This window comes from Gopherus evgoodei, chromosome 2, assembly GCF_007399415.2.
Source record: "Gopherus evgoodei ecotype Sinaloan lineage chromosome 2, rGopEvg1_v1.p, whole genome shotgun sequence".
In the NCBI taxonomy this organism is placed as follows: domain Eukaryota; kingdom Metazoa; phylum Chordata; order Testudines; family Testudinidae; genus Gopherus; species Gopherus evgoodei.
Genome location: NC_044323.1, coordinates 71,231,737 through 71,250,310, shown reverse-complemented (window position 1 = coordinate 71,250,310; position 18,574 = coordinate 71,231,737). Strand labels below are relative to the sequence as shown.

The window sequence follows — 18,574 nt, the reverse complement described above, 5'->3', positions numbered from 1 at the left end:
CATGGAGAACTCCACTACAGCACCTCCCTATATCTCCTTCTACTTTCCAGGGTCCGCACCCCTAGCCTTACCATTCCACTCTGGGGGACGCTAAGGAAAACCACAGTGTCACATATATGGGCCTGTGAAAGCTATAGGTGCTGTATGTGTAGGTAAAATGGATATGAATGTTATTTCCCCTTGTTAAGTTCAGTTCCATTAATATATTACATTTTTAATGTATTTGCTTTTAAATTGCATAGACTTTTTTCTTTACACTGGTTTTGTTATTGAATAAAATGCTATTAATTGGAAAATAATTCATCTTTATTAGTTCACAACATATTCTGCAGAGTGCCTGGCAGTTCAGAAGGTACCTACTTACTTGTAGCTGTACAATGTGACACAACTCATCAGATAAGTGATAATGTAATAATCATAAATCTACAGCAAGCACCACAAAATTAATAGGTGCATTAACAGTGTTATATTCATAGGTATACATAAAGCACCACACAGTTCCTAACAGGCCCCAGAACAGCAGGGACAGGTAGAGCACAAAACACCACAATGCATTACTGGGACTCACTGTTGAAGTGCTCTTTCAAAGCGTCCCTCAGCCGTATAGCTCCCCATTAAGGTCCTCTAATAGCCTTTGTATCTGTCTGTTCAAACTCAGCAGACAACCACTCCACCTCCACCCTGGCAGCAACTTTTCCCCCTTTTTTTCCACAGATACTATGCAGGACACCACAGGCAGCTATAACCATTGTTGTTGTTTTTCACTGAGATCCAATCTTGTGAGTAAACAATGCCAGCATCCCTTCAGTCTACCAAAATCACATTCAACTGTCATTCTGTACCTGCCGAGCTGGTAATTGAATCTTTTTCCTTGATGCTATCAAAATGGCTGGTGTATGGCTTCATGAGCTGGGGAGCAAGAGAGAGACTGGGTAGCCCAGGATCACAGTTGGCATTTCAACGTGTGAATGGTAGTTCACCAGTTACAAAATAAAGACCCTGCTCGTAGCTTTCTGAAGAGTCCTGTTTTCTTTAAGATGTGAGTGTCATGCACCTTCCCCAACCAGCCAATGCTGATGTTGGTGAAGCATCCTCAGTGATCCACCAATGCTTGCATAACCATAGAAAAGTAGCTCTTTCTGTGTGTGTACTCTGTGGCAAGGTGGTCTGGTGCCAAAATAGGGACGTGTGTGCTGTCTGTTGCTCATTGTAGTTCAGGAACCCTATTGCTGCAAATCCATCCACTTTGTCCTGCACATTGTCAAGAGTCCTGCATAGCAGGAGACAATTAATGGCCTGGCACACTCCAAATGATTTCCCAACTCAGTGTTACAATTTTCCACAGTGCGATCACCACTGGCTTCTCCACTGCCAGTGCAGCTCTCATTCTGTATTCCTGCGCTGGCAGGCTGGAGCCATCTCAACACACAGATCCAGGAACATGGCCGTGCGTGTTCTGCACTCAGTGCACATCATCCCATGCCTGCATTACGATGTGACCCTACCAGTCAATGCTCATTTCTCGGGATCAGAAGTGGCACTCCACCATCTGCAGTTGCTCTGTAAATGCCAGCAGCAACCTTGAAACGGTTCTCTCTATATCCCACAGCAATCTGTCCTCCAAGAAATCATCATGTTCCTTGCTGATTTTGGTTTTTCTTATGGCTTTGCAAATACCGGAGGATTGTATGTCCTGTGCTTGGAACTCTTATGACAGTAGTGCAGAGCCATGCAGTCTCCATGATTTTGTCAGACATGACAGACAGCAAGGAGGCTCATGTGGATTTGAGGGATTTTTTTAAGAAGGTGCAAAAATTGTGTGATATAGATAGTTGCATGCTGGGAAGATGACCCCTTGCTCCCAGTCACCCCTGCTTGACTCTCTTCTGCCCAACCATGCATTGCCAGAACTTCCCAAAAGACAGCAGTGGTGGGTTGCACACTGGGATGCCTTCCTATGATGCATCAACACGAGTACTCCTGATAAATATGCACAATGCCAACACAAGGAACCACGTGATATACTAACTGCAGCAGCTTTATGCCAAAGTAACTTTCATTGACCAAAGTTTATAGTGTAGACAGGACCATAATGAGCAACTGTACTTCATGTTTTGTCATGACATCTTTTTAAAGGTGTATTTTTCTAAGTCTTCCTAAATCAATATGCTTATTTGAATTTCTTTAACATGTGGTGTGCCTCAGGAGAGTGCAGGGTAGGGTTAGTGATCCAAGTCTGGAGTCATTTGGGCCTGGGGTTCTGGAGATATATGCCCTAAAATAATAATTATAATTAGTAATATAGCTATCTTAAAAAAATTGTTTGTAGGTGGATTCCCTCCTCCCCTGAGCTAGGGATCAAACTGTTGATGTGATGTTGGTCAAAATGATCTCAATCCGCCAATTTTTATCCGAGGTAATACCTGGCACCCTCTGAATCTTTGGGTGACCCAAATTGAGAAGGGAATTTAAGAAAATGTACATTTTTACACTGTGCATGTGCCAGTACAGAAGAATGGCTTGAGGGTTTCCATTCCAACCATTTAATGTGCTTGAAAGCTTGTCTCTTTTGCTTCCAAATCTGAATGGTTAATTGGATTGCATTGAAATTTGGTGTTACTCATGAAGGTGTTGGGTAGCGTTTAGCTTTCCAAACTTGGGGTCACTTGACCTTCCTAGGTGATCCCAAGCTACAATCCCTATTCCTCCCCCCAAAAAAACTGTTTTCCTTCTGCTGTTGTGTACTGTTAAACTGAGAGGTACTAATGCTTGGATAAAGCACAGACATCCTGATGGCTGTGACTTCATCCTTCAATTAATATAACTAAGGATAACTTAATCGGAAGCCCCCACCTAGGTCAAAAGGAATTTTGAACCAAGTGGCTGCAAGTTGCTGCAATTTGTGATTTGTGGATGGCAATTTTAGTTTGGTGGGGAATGTAATCAAAGTTTTTTTGGGAAAAAAGATGTGATTGCTTTCTGGAAAGAGAGAGGCATTGGGGCAGAGGAGTGTGGAAATATGGAGAGAGGGATTTGGGGATGCAGCAAGAAAGGTCTGAGGGAACCCCTTCCTTGCCCCCATGTGAGCCAGGATCTGGGGAAGACCTGCCCATTTGGGTGGGGAGTTGAGAATGGGCATACTTTGCGCATGTCGCAAGCTCTGAAGCACTCAAGAGGGGGATGGGAACACCCTCTGGCAGGAATGGAGCAGTTCTCATATCTCAGGCCTGGTCTACATTACAGAGTTAGGTCGACTTAAGGCAACTTATGTCAATCTAACTCTGTAAGCACCTACACTAAAATATAGCTCTCACCAGTCATTCACTCACTATACCTACTTAATAACTTCACCTTCACGAGAATCATAGCGCTTAAGTTGATGTAGTTCGGTTAATACAGTGTCAGTGTGGACACAGTGTTGTTTACATTGACTGTTGCTGCCTTTCAGAAACTGTCCCACAATGCCCCGCAAGCGCTCGAGATGAGGATGCCGACACAAGAAGCATAGTGTGGACGTGTAAAAGTGATTCAATTACTGCGGTGGCTGTACGTTGACATAACTTATGTCAACTTAATTTTGTCATGTAGACTTGCCCTCAGAGATATTGTTCTTGGAGTGTTCTCACTCAGCTGAGAACATCACATTGGAATGAATGGGCCACTTCACATCTTTTAGAGCCTGCTTTGCTGCAGATGGATGTGTAGAAGAGCCTGTTCCCTCCACGGTCCCTCTATCCTTCTTGTTTAAAGGATGACATTTCAAAATGCTCTAAAATCCCCACAGATTCACAGATTTTCTTAAAATTAGCAACACCTTGTTTGGATGCAGAGCAGAGTTATTGACCCACTTGTGGAGTCATTTGTGCCAAGGACTCCAGAAATATAAGCCCTGGAAAAAATAGCCATTTTTCAAAAAGTTTCTAGGGTTTGTGTCTCCATGTGTGTAGAACTAGCAAGCGAACTATTGCTGTGGTGTGAGTCAGAATACAACCTTAACTCTGCCCTCTTTTAGCAGTGCCCCAATGTGTCCTGTTAACACAAATAACTTCACTGTTATTTTTGTTATTTAATAGTGTTAGATCAGTGGTCCTCAACCTTTTCATCTGGCGGGCGCCAGAAGGAGGACTGTGGTGGCGGTGGAGCATCTGCCGAAATGCTGCCGAATTTCTGCAGCATTTCGGTGGCGACGCCTCTCGATGCAAGTGATGTCATCGAGAGGCGTCGCCGCCGAAATGCTGCAGAAATTTGGTGGCATTTTGGCAGATGCTTCAGCGCTGGCCAGGACGCAAGCGCATTTAGATGCCCCCACGGGCTCGGGCACTGCGTTGGGGACCCCTGTATTAGATGGAATCCTATGAATGAGAGTGATTGGAAAAGGAAGTGAAGAGCTTATATGTTTCAGCAACTGTGGGGTTGGCAAAAAGGTATGTGGGTGAATGGGGCATTTTGGGGCATTGCTGTAAGAGGGCAGAGTTAAGTTGTACAGGCAACTTTAACCATGCATTTCCTGGTTTTCAGAGTTTTGCTCAGTTCAGCATTCTGCAAGAGAATGACATACCGCCAAGCAACCTTAACTCTGCATTAATATAGATTTTGCCATTGAATAATATATCTGCTTATCTGATAAATTATTAAATATGGTTGCCATCTAGGGCTAATTGAACATCACATCAAAACAAAAAAATGGCCATAGTGGGTCAGGCCAATGACTCATCTAGCCCAGTATCCTTTTTTTCTGTGAGTAGCTGGTGCCAGGTGCTTCAGAGGGAATGAAAAAGAAGAAGGAAATTTATTGAGTGATCCATTTCTGTTGTTCAGTCCCAGCTTCTGGCTGTTTAGATGGAATATTTTTCAGCTAAACTGTTTTTTGCTGCAAAAATTGGAGGTTTGACCAAATGATTTTTTTTTGGGGGGGGGGGAGGAAATGTCTGCTGTCTGATGGAAAAAAATTGATTTTTTTAAAATGAGAAATCAAAAACACGTGGACCAAAACTGAAAAATTTCAGCTGAAAACTCTCTCTCCAAGATGGGAACCCATGGTGTATTGTGGGAGATGTAGTCTGACCAGGAAGCTTGGCCTATTGAGGAAAATGAGCACATGACACACCCAAACTACAAATTTCATGGGGCACTGTGGCAGCAGTTCCAAATTGAAATTTCTCAGTATTTGAATTGCTGCTGAAAAATTAAAATTGTCCGTGGAGAAAAATAACTGCTGACCAGCTCCATAACTTTAATTTCTTATGAAGTGCTGAATAAATATAGACATATACTCAATCTAAAATAGGTCTTCCTAATGTTTCTGAATAACATACCTTCTGTTCTCTTTAAGGACTTTTATGTAAATCCAAATGAAGACCTTTATCTCCTGGATGATGACATAGTTTTGTTCCAAAGAGAGAGAGAGGGAGAGCAGTTCTTGTAAGTTTGGGCTGACGTGCATTTTTTTTTTACTGTGTTTTTGTCTAAGGGTTCTTACACCTGACAAAATAACTGTTTACCAACTGTTACTGTTTGTCCCAAGACATGGTTGGAGCATGATTAAATTTTGAATGGTTAGCAGGCCATTGTGCTCCATACTTGTGTTAAAGCCTTCGTCATGTTACTATATAGTTCTTGTCAACACTATCAATTTTAACCATGTTGTAATTCAAAGGGATTGTGCCCCTCAGATTCACATGTAGAGAAGATCCTCCATGTGCAGTTCTTTCTTCATCCCAAACTCAGCCATCTCTGGCAGCATTCCCTTTGCCCTCTGATCCCATGGAGACCTCGGTGCTGGTCAGGGGTCTATGTAGAGCAGGGATTCTCAAACTGGGGGTCGGGACCCCTCAGGGGTCATGAGGTTATTACATGGGGGGTTGCGAGCTGTCAGCCTCCGCCCCAAACCCCGCTTTGCTTCCAGCATTTATAATGGTGTTAAATATATAAAAAAGTGTTTTTAATGTACAAGGGGGGTCGCACTCAGAGGCTTGCTGTGTGAAAGGAGTCACCAGTACAAAAGTCTGAGAATCCCTGATGTAGAGGGAGACAGTAGGGACTAGGCAGGACAGGGTGGAGCCAAGATGATGCAGAACCATATTTCTGTACCCAGGAGAGTTTACTAGGAAAAGCTAAGGCAGTCAGGGTCTGTATTACATTTTCTGCAGAGCACCCTTGGCAAACTAACATTGCTTTATTCTATCTGCCATTACATCTACCCCTTTATAGTCAATCTAATTTTCATGTTTTATATATTTATTATAACAAGTGTGTATAAGTGAGTTTGTGAAGACAGATATAATACAGGCCCTTGTAAGAAGTGACTGAATAATGTAATTAATTTCAATGTATCCACTCAGTTAGAAATATGGTGCAATTATTCATATTGGTCACTGAGGATAAAATATTGAAATTGATTTTGCCATCAGAGATCACCAAAAGATTATCAGTATTTTAATCTGATTTCAGACCTTCGGATGTCACTAAAAGGTCATCAGGAGTATCAATTTACAAACATTTATATTAATTTCTTCCCTGAGACAATCAGGTAGGATATTTCAGCTGGAGAACAATTTTATATTTTATTAAATTAAAGCTGTATTCAGATTACAGTTACTTCGTTTGGGGATAAAATGAAACAGCAACAGTACTTAATATTATTGTTTGTCCTGAATTAGTTGGTATTCACTGATTAAATTGTTACATTTGTCTGTTTGTCTAGACTGTGTATATCTTGTTTATTAATCACAAAAGACTGTCTTTGAACAGAAGACAAAAAAAGGAAAAGTCATACATTTACTGAATAGCCATAGTGCTGGAGAACCCTATTGTCACTAAATTCCCTGACACTGCAAACTTGTCCTGAAATCCTGGTGTCTTTCAGTGAACAACAAAAACAACAACAAATGCCACAACTTTTGTTGTTGTAATGAGAAGTCAGCAGCCTAGATTTGTTTTAATATTCATTATCATAGAATCGTAGGACTGGAAAGGACCTTGAGAGGTCATTTAGTCTCATCCCCAGCACTCCTGGCAGGACTAAGTATTATCTAATTTAATTTCTTTGTACTTGTGACTGAGAAATCAATAGCTAACTTTCAGAATTGCCAATAATGGGTATTTACTTGCTAGTTAGGTGTGGTTTTGAAGCATCAGTGTACCATTGCTGTTCATTTAATCTGGTAATAAAGCTAGGTACAACTAAAGAGCAGGAGACATTGTTTGTTTAAGTTGCTCTGTTTTCATCCACCAATGGAGATATTTCATGTAGGTCACTAATTCATTTTCCTTCTAACTTACCCATGCCCTTCTTCACCTCTAGGGTCTTCTTACTTCAAACTTAATGCTGGCTCATATCTCTGATTTAATGGCCTTCTTTGATTACCCTGGTACATTTTAACTGAAGGTCTCTAAATCCTTTTGTGTCTAGGGCATCACATTCCTCCACTTATAGCTTTTTGGCCTTGACACATCATGCGTAGTAGAGCCTTTGTGGACTGCATCCTCTGGCGATGCTGGTCTAGCTTCTGTTTTAAAAAAGAAAGTATTTTCAGAAGTAAAGTATGTGTTCTAACATTGTTCAAACACTGCATCTTAAAACAGGTTTCATCTTCTTTCCTATCATTAAGAATTTACCAAGAGACTAGCAAAGTTCATTGGCCTAACAATGGCCTTTAAACAAAGGCATCCTAAAAAAAACTTATATACTGTAAAGCGACCATTTAAGATGAGTAGCCTAACGGAAGTGATCCTTAGAGCTGGTTTCACTGTAGAACAAGAGACAGAACTTTCTCAGGCACCAGCCCACCAATGTGACATGAGCTTCAATAGGAACTAAGAATCAACCCTCACCACCTTCCACTCCAAGTGCAAGTTGCATTTCTCTGACTTTATTTTCTCTAACATAAACATACTGGGGTGGGTTTAGAGGGTAGGGAGTGTTGTAAAAAAAATTCCAGAGCGAAACACTTCACTTCACACAGTTCTCCCCATGAGGAGAGGATGAAAGAACAAACCTTTGTGACAGACATGCAGTCAAATTGTTTAATACGCTGCTGGAAGGCACTCAAATACAGCAGTGATGAGCACAGTATAAGAATCTATATGGAACAGAATAGACTAGAAAAGGAACATATGGTGAGTCAACGAATCAGTGGGGAGTCAGTGCATACTGACTTTCTACTTCCATTTTTAATCCTTTGTAAAACTGTAAAAAATTTTTAGTATTACATGATCTCTGTAGTGATACTTACAGTCCATGGTTTGAAAAATAGAAAAAAAGCTACTAAGTGACTCTTTTGGAGCTGATAGACCAAACATTTGACATGCCCTGTTTGTTTGTTTGGTTTTTGTTTGTTTGTGGTTTTTTACCTTTTGAAAAGTCCATGTGTATTTTTATATGACTTCGTAACAAATGCCAGCTGTTAGGTGCTCATGAGCAATATTGCAGTAAGAACTCAGTGTGTATAAACACTCTTCCATTTCAAATTTGCAAGGGTTTTTTTAAAAGAAATAGTAAAAAGAAAAAAAATAATTTGGAAAAATTCCTTGTCAGTCATTCAAAAATTTAATTATTCATTATCAAGCCTGTTACTTCAAGCATTACTAGATAATGAAAGGTAACAGGTCGTTCTTAAAGTCAGTATTATTTGCCACTAAATGTGTCAATAATTCTACCCTTTTTGTTGTATCAGGTACATTTTATCATGGTTGGCTGTGGAGTGAAGGTACAATACTCCTTTTGAAGCCTCACGTCCAAAGCTAGTCTATGGTATTCGATCATTGGTCATTCACACGTTTTTCAAAATGCTGAGACAATTTACACATCTCTCAATTTTTCTTCTTGTGCAGCCATGTTGTGCCTCATTCTCTGATTCTCAAAATAATTTTAAAAAGAGACAAAAAATAGAAACTTTGGCTTGTCAACATAGAGTGAGGAGGAGAGTGAGATGGGTGTGAAGCCTGGGCCCCACACAAAAGCACTATAAACAGAAGTTGAAATAAACTCTAAGCATAGCACAACAGAACTGAAAATAAAAGGGAAAGTGAAATTTTTAAAAACACATTTTTATATCTACCCACATCAGTATCACAGTGCCCTTTCCCTTTTGAACTGCATAAAAGAACAATGGAAGTTCAAAATTCCTAAGCTTGAATGTAGACCAGATCAGTAGTGATCAAAAATTGTTACCATTCACCATTCAGGTGTCCATATGAAATGAGCTTTGTGCAATCTGGTCTTTGCCTGGTTTCCAGTGGACAATCATCTACATCACAAAAATCTTCGCTGCCATTGATACTGGTTGCAGTCCTTGTTGGCAATCTGAGCTATGGAAACTGAATGGCCTCTCTTCAAGAAATGCTTCCTCCAAGGCAAGATTGTGGCCCATTGGTGGAACAGTTCAGGGAAGTTTTCGCTGCTCCTGATCGGTAGCCAAGCAGAGAACTTTCAATCCATGTTTCATGAACATAAATAAACACCCAAATGTGTAGGGGGAGAAAATCTTAAAAAATAATTTCTAGTTCAAATTATTTTTATTAAATGTTTTATGTCCATTCCGCACATGCATGGTCACACAGACACATCTTTACAGTCACGCCAACATTAATACTATAAGAATGATAAACTTTTCTAAAATTCACAAGTCAGTACATGATGGTGTGGTGTAATATCAGGCTATACATGATGACATTTTTAAGTGTAGATAAGCCATTTTAGGTATTTCTAGAGGTGTTTTACATTTATCAGTATCCAAATTTCTCTCCCTGCAAGCTTTATTCTGTAGGATTCATGGTAACAAGGGGAGCCTTGATTTACAGGTGTAAGGATAAGAAAAATAATTCCAATCAAATCTTTTTAAATGCTCTAAAATATTTGTAAAATAGTTTTTGGCACTGTTAGTCATGGAGTCTTAAAACTCCACCTGTTCTGAGGGAAAGTGGTGTCTTATTTACTGGAGCTCAATGGAATTCACTCAGCAAGGTAGTAAATCCATTGAAGGATATGTTGAATTGTAAGTTGCCAAGACTATATGTAGCTTATATAGAACACATAATTCTGTGATGTGGAACAAAGATATTATTAGCACTTATTTGAGATGACCTACATAACTCACACCTGGCCTCTCCAATCATGATTAATGCACACATGCCAAACTCATGCCAATAAAGCCTTTGTATTACACCATTATATATTTCCCTATATGTCCATATTTACATACCTCTGGCTATTAATGTAGCAACTGTGTAAAACCGCTCACAGCAACTCTCAACAGTATTCATATGAAACTGCAGGGTGATGTTATTTAGGCAGAGCAGTTGCATTACCTACTGTGTACTGGGATTTGGCCAAGATAACAGGATTAGCACCTCTATTCTTATGAAATATTCCATTGGATCTTCAGTTACCTCAAGAAGTCAGGGGCTAAGGTTTACATTCCATCTGAAAGAGCCCTGCAGTCCTTCACAGTACCACTAACGCTATATACTGGACAGAGCATGGGCTTGACATTGACACAGGAAAAAGAGTGCCACCTACTACTGCATCACTATATATATATGACCCATTTGCTTTGTTTATTAATGAACTTTGTTGTGTACACACAAACATCTTAATGAAGCAAAATTCCACATGAGATTTTTGGCTTAGTGCACATGCTTGGCAGCTGGATTGAAGCAGCACACCTTAAAAGCTTGAGAACTATTGATAGAAATCTATCTGGCCAATCATCTGGACCAGTGATACTCAGACTTCAGTGGTTCAGGAGTCAAATTAGCGATCAATATTACCCAAAAGAGCCATAGAAGTGTGAATTCATTGTTTCATTTATTATAGTACTATCTAGTCATATTTAAGCAGTGTGACGGGGAAATGTTTAGTGTGTGTTTAATTCTGACAGCAAAATGACTGACCAAGTATTATTACTTTATCAACTACACTTGGCTAATAACATAGTAAAAGCATCCTGATTGGTTAATAACTTTGAGTGGTTAATAATTAAATCACAGTGTTTTAATATCATGTGCTCCAAGGAGCTGCAGGAGACACATTAAAGAGACACTTGCGATTTGCGAGCATCAGTCTGAGTATCCGATTGGGACATTTTAAGAACATAATTCCTTCACAGTCATTAGGATGCATTGAATTAAAACCCAACTTTTTGGAAGGTGCCCAGAACACAGATTTACATTTGCCTGGATACTGTTTTATTAATATTTTAATAAATCTTCTTGAGTTTGTTTTCTTGAAGTATAATACTTAGGGAGCAGGTGGCCAGTTCATTTTTATGCACCTTGAAGTGTGCATCAACCAGATTCCTTTGTATTTAGAGTCAGAAACCTCTATTGACAGCATCCTTTCATCTAGTGAGACACAGGATGTGCACTTAGTCCTGAAGAGATCACCTCCATCAATTATTTAGCATTAGTGTGGATAGTTAGCTTGGATTTGATAGGGATCAGAGGACAGGGAATGGGCCCAAGTGGAGACCCACACTCAGGGGGGATGGAAGCCATTTCTCAAAAGCCCCAGGACTGGTGGGGAAAAACTATCTCATCTGTGACCAGCTGGCTCACTATGCCTGGGATTGCCTACTCTACCCACTGAAGCCCAGTGCGGAAGTGGAAATACCAGCTCCACCTCCAGCCTCAGTGAGTTAACTGTGTGACTGAATCGTCAAAGGAAGAGAGTCAAACAGCCAGTCTGCCGATGGCATCTAATATTCATCCTGAGCCATTAACACCCCAAACCACTGTCCACATGTCATGCTGCAACCTCCTGGGTGCAGAGCCATTGGATCGCTAGTACGAACAGAAGATGGTAGTCAGTGGGGAGAATTCATTGGATGGAGAAGTTCTGGGACTGCTAAAATTATAATTAAGCCCCATATCATGAAACCTCATCTAATGCTTGCACGTTGTAAAATCTGGGTTAAAATTCCTGGTGTAAAAGCCTTCACTCTACCTACATCCCAGATTTCTATACAGATCAGGAAGGGCTGGGATGCTGGTTATAGGTGACCTGTCAGAAATTCTGTATTACTTTTGAGGAGTGATATTATGGCTTTAAAAGCAGAAGGGGTGAATCAGGTCCCATGAGTTAGCTTCAGATCTGCAAGAGACTGTGTTAGCCAAAATTCAAATGGAGTCATTTGGTGTGGGGGGGAGGGGGCAATATGTATCCCCTGGGCCAGTATCCAAGAGGAATCAATCCTTCCAAGCATATTGCCCACAGGTATAAGTTACTATATAGCTCCTTCTAACCATGCATATTATTCTTAAGATAAAAACATTACAGAGAAAACAAAACAAAAAAACAACAACAAAAGAAGTTCCTGCACACATGCTAAAAAACTTACCTTGAGGTCACCCCCAACTCCAGACAAGGGCTCTGGTAGGTTTTAGTCCTTCAAAACCCACAACTGGGTTTTCCAAGTGCATATCTATCTTAAATCCAAACCAGGACAATGGCTGGGCAGATCAGCTGTTTCTTTGTACAGCTTAGGCCTTTGATCTTGGCCTTCAGTAATAAGTAATCAGCAGAAAATGGCCCTCTCCTCAGGGCGTAGCTTCAAAAGGCTGGGTTTTTGCATAACCTGAGTTTGGGAATTTGTACTAATTTCTCCTTGGGGATTCCTCAGGAAATCCATTAACACTTATTGTTCCGAAAGTCCATACATGTCTGGCATATTTTCAGAATAGCCTTTTGAATTCCCAGGTTTTACATCTGTCACATCTGCTAAAAGGGTGATTAAAATGTCATCTCACTGTAGAAAGCAGAGGTGGGCAAGACTTTGATTACTTTAATTTATCTGAGGCTGGGAACACCACACCTTGCTTTCCAGTGCTTCCCTGGAGTCCTTAGTTGTCCAGGAAGGGAGAAATAAATGAACCAACAAAATGATGCTTGACATCTTTTGCCTATAAAAATAAGCAATTCAAACATGTGCCTTTAAAGCCAGACTAGGCTGACAGCAAAAGTATTAGCTATCTCACATATCTAAAATACAGCACAAGGAATGATATGATAATCTCAGTCTTGGTCCAGTTTGGAGAGGAGAGGTGACCACAGCACAAAACCTGGCAGCTTGTCTTTTGCAGCACAGGGGCCAATGGTAACAGTAAATACTGCATTTTCACATCAGGTGGAGATTTCCCCATTGTAGGGTTGAAACATATTGTTGCACTATGTGGAGCCATGTTCTGTGCTGCCTGGGCAGGACATCTCTTGTGGATAAGTAAAGGCACATTTGGGGATCTAATTTAAAATACAGGTGCCTAAATTTATATAACAAATTATATACGCATGTAAGCTCAGATAGATAGTTGTACATGAAAAATATGCATTGGTGAGAACCAGAGTGGTAATTTACCATGCTCAGTTTAACAGTAAGAGTACTAATATTTCTGTAGTCATGTTTTATTTCTACCATTTTTTAAAATCCTTTCCTGTTTTTAAGGTGTGCTCTGGCCTAAATGTCAGGATTTATCCTCGGACTGTGGAACGGAGAAGAGTTTTCTAATTTTTCTTTCTCTTCTTCTCCTGTCTCTCCTTTCATCTAGGTCTTTTGCTAGTGTATGAATCAAATCGTACAGTATTTTTAGGAAGCAAAACACACATGCATTTTAGTAAGCATGTTTGCACACCTGGAAAATCAAGCCCTCTTACTTGCTTTTGAAGGTTGGAGACAGGGATGTATGGATGCAACTTATAGTTTTGAAGGGGTGGGCCAGTGGGGACTTATGCTTTTACAGCAGTGATTGGTAGGCAGCACTCTAAAAATCAAATATAATTACTTCAATAATAAGCCGTTTATATAAAAGACAGGAAGACACCCATACTGATCTTTGATTATGGTAATCTTGGAGAATATGCCCCCTAGGCTTGAATATTTTCAACAATGCAGGAGCTATAGAAAAGATTGTGGACATTCAAGCTTAGCGTCACACTCTCCATGATTACCGTTACCAAAGTGAATTGAGAGACTTTACAGGGAGTGATTTATATTGCATTTATTAGTTGTCATGCAGTCTTCAAACAATGTAAAACAGCTCCGCATACAAAATGAGGATACACTCTGTTCCTTGAATGCCTGTGGCATTTGGAATATTACTTCCAACAGTGGGCAGAACTAGACATTACGGCCAAAATTTTCTACCTTGATGCCTAGATGTTGGAACCTGAATCTGTATTTTAAGTATCTATATCAGAGTGGCCTGATTTTCAAAGGTGCTGAGACCCTCTGCTCTCATTCACTTCAGAGGGTTTTGTATGTGATCAGCACATCTGAAAATGAAGCCAGTTTGCGTTAGGTGGCAAAATATTGATTTAGATGCCTACCTATAGATCCCCATGTTAGGAAATGTTGATCGGGGGCCTATATCTTCAGGATCAATATGCTGATAAAATTTTAATTTCCCTTGAAAAGATCGGTTATATCCCAAATTATTTTTTCTTCAGATACCTGCAACACAGACAGCAAGTTAATTCTTGAATGTGTAAGGGGCTGGCGGCCCTCTGGCTGCACCTCTCCACCAGCTGCCCTACTGGCTGCGCCAAGATTTCTTCAGGGCCCCTCACTTAACACAGCTCTCAATGATTTCAGCTGTTAGTAGGGGAGCCTCACTGTTGGTGCAAACTGGTAAATCTCTTGCAATAGAGACAGTGTCCCAAAATAGGTCTAATACTTAGATATCCGTGATTTCAGCTCTGCAGTGTGTAACAAGACTCTCACTTGAGTCTAAATTAGCTCTTTTATTATACCATGGAGAGAGAGAGGATCAAATGATGTCTAGGACCCTTAGCCAGGGCCCTTGTCACTGGGTACAAGTACCTATCCCCACCCTCTCTCAACTCATTGGGCTTTGGAACCTATGTCCCCTGCCTAGAAAGTGCTGTTCAGTTGAAGTGAGTCCCTCTATCAGGGTATGCTAGGTACAGTTCTGCTGCCCTCAGTTCACGCAACAAGGGTAACAACACTTTATTACTCCTGCTCCAATAATAAGGAAACTGGGGATCCAACATCCTGACTGCTGCAAGGATTTGTTACTATGCATAGCATACATTGTGCTTAAATATTAATTTAGTACTAGTTTAGTCTGTTGGGTAAAAGGAAAAGTCATTTAAAAATAGTGTATGAATATAATTAACAATAACAAAAAATCCTGACCATGAGTTTCCAAAAATTACCTGATTCAGTATTTCAGTGGTGCCTTTACATTTCCATTTGGGTATGTCTACATCTACAATTTTGTAGCGCTGGTTGTTACAGCTGTATTAGTACAGCTGTATAGGGCCAGCGCTGCAGAATGGCCACACTTACAGCAACCAGCGCTGCAAGTGGTGTTAGATGTGGCCACACTGCAGCGCTGTTGGGCGGCTTCAAGGGGGGTTCGGGGAACGCGAGAGCAAACCGCGGGAAAGCAGGTCTCCTTCCCCGGTTTTGCTCCAGTGTTCCCCAAACCCCCGAGCAAGCAGATCTCCTTCCCCGCGGTTTGCTTTCGCGTTCCCCGAACCCCCCTGCAAACGGCGGGGAAGGAGACCTGCTTGCTCGGGGGTGCGGGGAAGGGGACCTACTTGCACGGGGGTTCGGGGAACGCGAGAGCAAACCGGGAAAGGAGACCTGCTTCCCCGCGGTTTGCTCTCGCGTTCCCCGAACCCCCGAGCAAGCAGATCTCCTTCCCCGCGGTTTGCTCTCGCGTTCCCCGAACCCCCGAGCAAGCAGATCTCCTTCCCCGTGGTTTGCTCTCGCGTTCCCCGAACCCCCCTGCAAACGGCGGGGAAGGAGACCTGCTTGCTCGGGGGTGCGGGGAAGGAGACCTACTTGCACGGGGGTTCGGGGAACGCGAGAGCAAACCGGGGAAGGAGACCTGCTTCCCCGCGGTTTGCTCTCGTGTTCCCCGAACCCCCCTGCAAACCTCTGGGAAGGAGACCCGCTTGGGGGGGGATTCGGAGAACACCGGAGCAAACCGCGGGGGAAGGATACCTGCTTGATTACCAGAGAGGCTTCCTCAGGTATGCTGGGATACCTGCTTATTCCACGGAGGTCAAGAAAAGCGCTGGTAAGTGTCTACACTTGATTACCAGCGCTGGATCACCAGCGCTGGATCCTCTACACCCGAGACAAAACGGGAGTACGGCCAGCGCTGCAAACAGGGAGTTGCAGCGCTGGTGATGCCCTGCAGATGTGTACACCTCCTAAGTTGCAGCGCTGTAACCCCCTCACCAGCGCTGTAACTTTGTGATGTAGACAAGCCCTCAGATCAAGATCAATTTCTCTTGGGGTATGTCTACATCTACAATTTTGCAGCGCTGGTTGTTACAGCTGTATTAGTACAGCTGTATAGGGCCAGCGCTGCAGAGTGGCCACACTTACAGCAACCAGCGCTGCAAGTAGTGTTAGATGTGGCCACACTGCAGCGCTGTTGGGCGGCTTCAAGGGGGGTTCGGGGAACGCGAGAGCAAACCGAGGAAGGAGACCAGCTTCCCCGCGGTTTGCTCTCGCGTTCCCCGAACCCCCCTGCAAACCGCAGGGAAGGAGACCTGCTTGCTCGGGGGTTCAGGGAACGCGAGAGCAAACCGCAGGGAAGGAGACCTGCTTGCACTGGGGTTCGGGGAACGCGAGAGCAAACCGGGGAAGGAGACCAGCTTCCCCGTGGTTTGCTCTCGCGTTCCCCGAACCCCCCTGCAAACCGCAGGGAAGGAGACCTGCTTGCACTGGGGTTCGGGGAACGCGAGAGCAAACCGAGGAAGGAGACCAGCTTCACCGCGGTTTGCTCTCGCGTTCCCCGAACCCCCCTGCAAACCGCAGGGAAGGAGACCTGCTTGCTCGGGGGTTCGGGGAATGCGAGAGCAAACCGGGGAAGGAGACCAGCTTGATTACCAGAGAGGCTTCCTCAGGTATGCTGGGATACCTGCTTATTCCACGGAGGTCAAGAAAAGCGCTGGTAAGTGTCTACACTTGATTACCAGTGCTGGATCACCAGCGCTGGATCCTCTACACCCGAGACAAAACGGGAGTACGGCCAGCGCTGCAAACGGAGTTGCAGCGCTGGTGATGCCCTGCAGATGTGTACACCTCCTAAGTTGCAGCGCTGTAACCCCCTCACCAGCGCTGCAACTTTGTGATGTAGACAAGCCCTTGGAAAGTTGCATGGTGCTAATCACACCACTTGATCTATATTCCTGAATCTGTGCTAAGAGGATGGGCATATAGAACTTGGCCTGCAAAGCTAATCAGGGCTAGGTGAGCCAGGGAAAACCTGTGCTCATATGCATGCAGGTGTTGCAATAATTGCCAACAACAAAAGGAAATATGTTAAAACTTGTCTGTAGTAGTGAGTTAGATGGGTAAATATTGTTATCTTTGTGGTGCCTACTGCTTTGTTCATATAGAACTGTGAACATTTTATCCCAGCCAGATGAAAAATATTTTGGAACATAACGAAAGATGGGCCAAAACTGGAATAATTGATCAAATCCCCCAAAATTGTGTGGGGAAGGAGAGTTAGATAAATGGGACTTGAATCTGAATTATCCCTGGTTTTGATTTAGAACTTGAGGAAGTTTTAAAATACAAAAATGAAATAGGTTGTCACCGTATAATGTTTTCTTTGTTTTCATGAGTATAACCTGTGGGCATCGGCTGCACATAAGTAGTAAATCAGTGAGAGAGAATCTAAGACAGAACAGATGGAGAAAAGGAAAAAAAGAGGTTTTACTGATGATATCTTCAACATCCTAAAAGAACTCCACCACAGCTAAATATGAGCAATTTTTTAAAGAGCTAACAGAACTAGCAAGGCCGTCTGCATGATTTGCAGTAATATCGCATACAGAACCAAAGAAAGTTTATCAAGTCTACTATTTACATAAACTTGCTCTAAATAAATATTTCAGAATAGTGCTATTTAACTTCAGGCCACATTGTTCAACCATTGGCTTCATAACCAAATGATTATAACTCCCATCTCTCAAATGATTTATTAACACAGCTAGCACAAGTAACACAATAGTTATCCATTCCTTTGTAGCCTACTAGCTTGCAGCTTGAGATACTGTTTTGCTTTAGGGGTTCCTGAAAGCATGGTGAGGCTTTGGCTCTCTCTGCACTGCTCCCTCTTTAGACATGAACGTAGCGGGGCTGATGCTATTTCATGTGTTTTAGCAAGGTCTACTTTTTATTTAAATTTAACTTAGCTTCCTAATTTATCAGCTTTTCCCAGGCTTTTTCTGAATTTGTCCCAAGCACTCTCCTGTTCCATTCATGTCACGATCCTCAGAGAGACGCTATAGCTGTATTGCGGAACGTCCTCTGGGTTCACTTATGCTTCATACTCTGTTTATAGAAGTTGTAGCAAGCAAACATTGGGTAACTTAGGTTGACATACTCTTCAAACTTATTGTAATATGCTCCTGGCTCTTTTGTATCTTTAGCTGTCTTCTCTATCCAAATATTATAAATGTCTCTAACTTCTCTCCAATAAAGCTGCCAGCTTTCTCTGAGGTGGAACACAGTATCCATTTGCCATAGAAACATTACACAGCAGGTCTTTTATAGAAGGGAAGCAAAAGAGTTATTTCTCTAAGTCAATC

At 42.1% G+C, this 18,574-nt stretch overlaps 1 protein-coding gene across 5 annotated transcripts in view; it reads left to right on the top strand.

Annotated features, from left to right (window-relative positions):
* Positions 1 to 18,574, top strand: part of THRB (thyroid hormone receptor beta) — a 285,196-nt gene that overhangs the window by 127,904 nt on the left and 138,718 nt on the right. For 3 of the 5 annotated variants that reach the window (XM_030550965.1, XM_030550964.1, XM_030550966.1), the window contains exon 2: positions 5,333 to 5,421. The exons of the other annotated variants lie outside the window; for them this stretch is intronic. The gene's annotated coding sequence lies outside the window, so the exon portion shown is untranslated. The remainder of the gene's footprint in view (positions 1 to 5,332; positions 5,422 to 18,574) is intronic. 5 annotated transcript variants of the gene reach the window in all.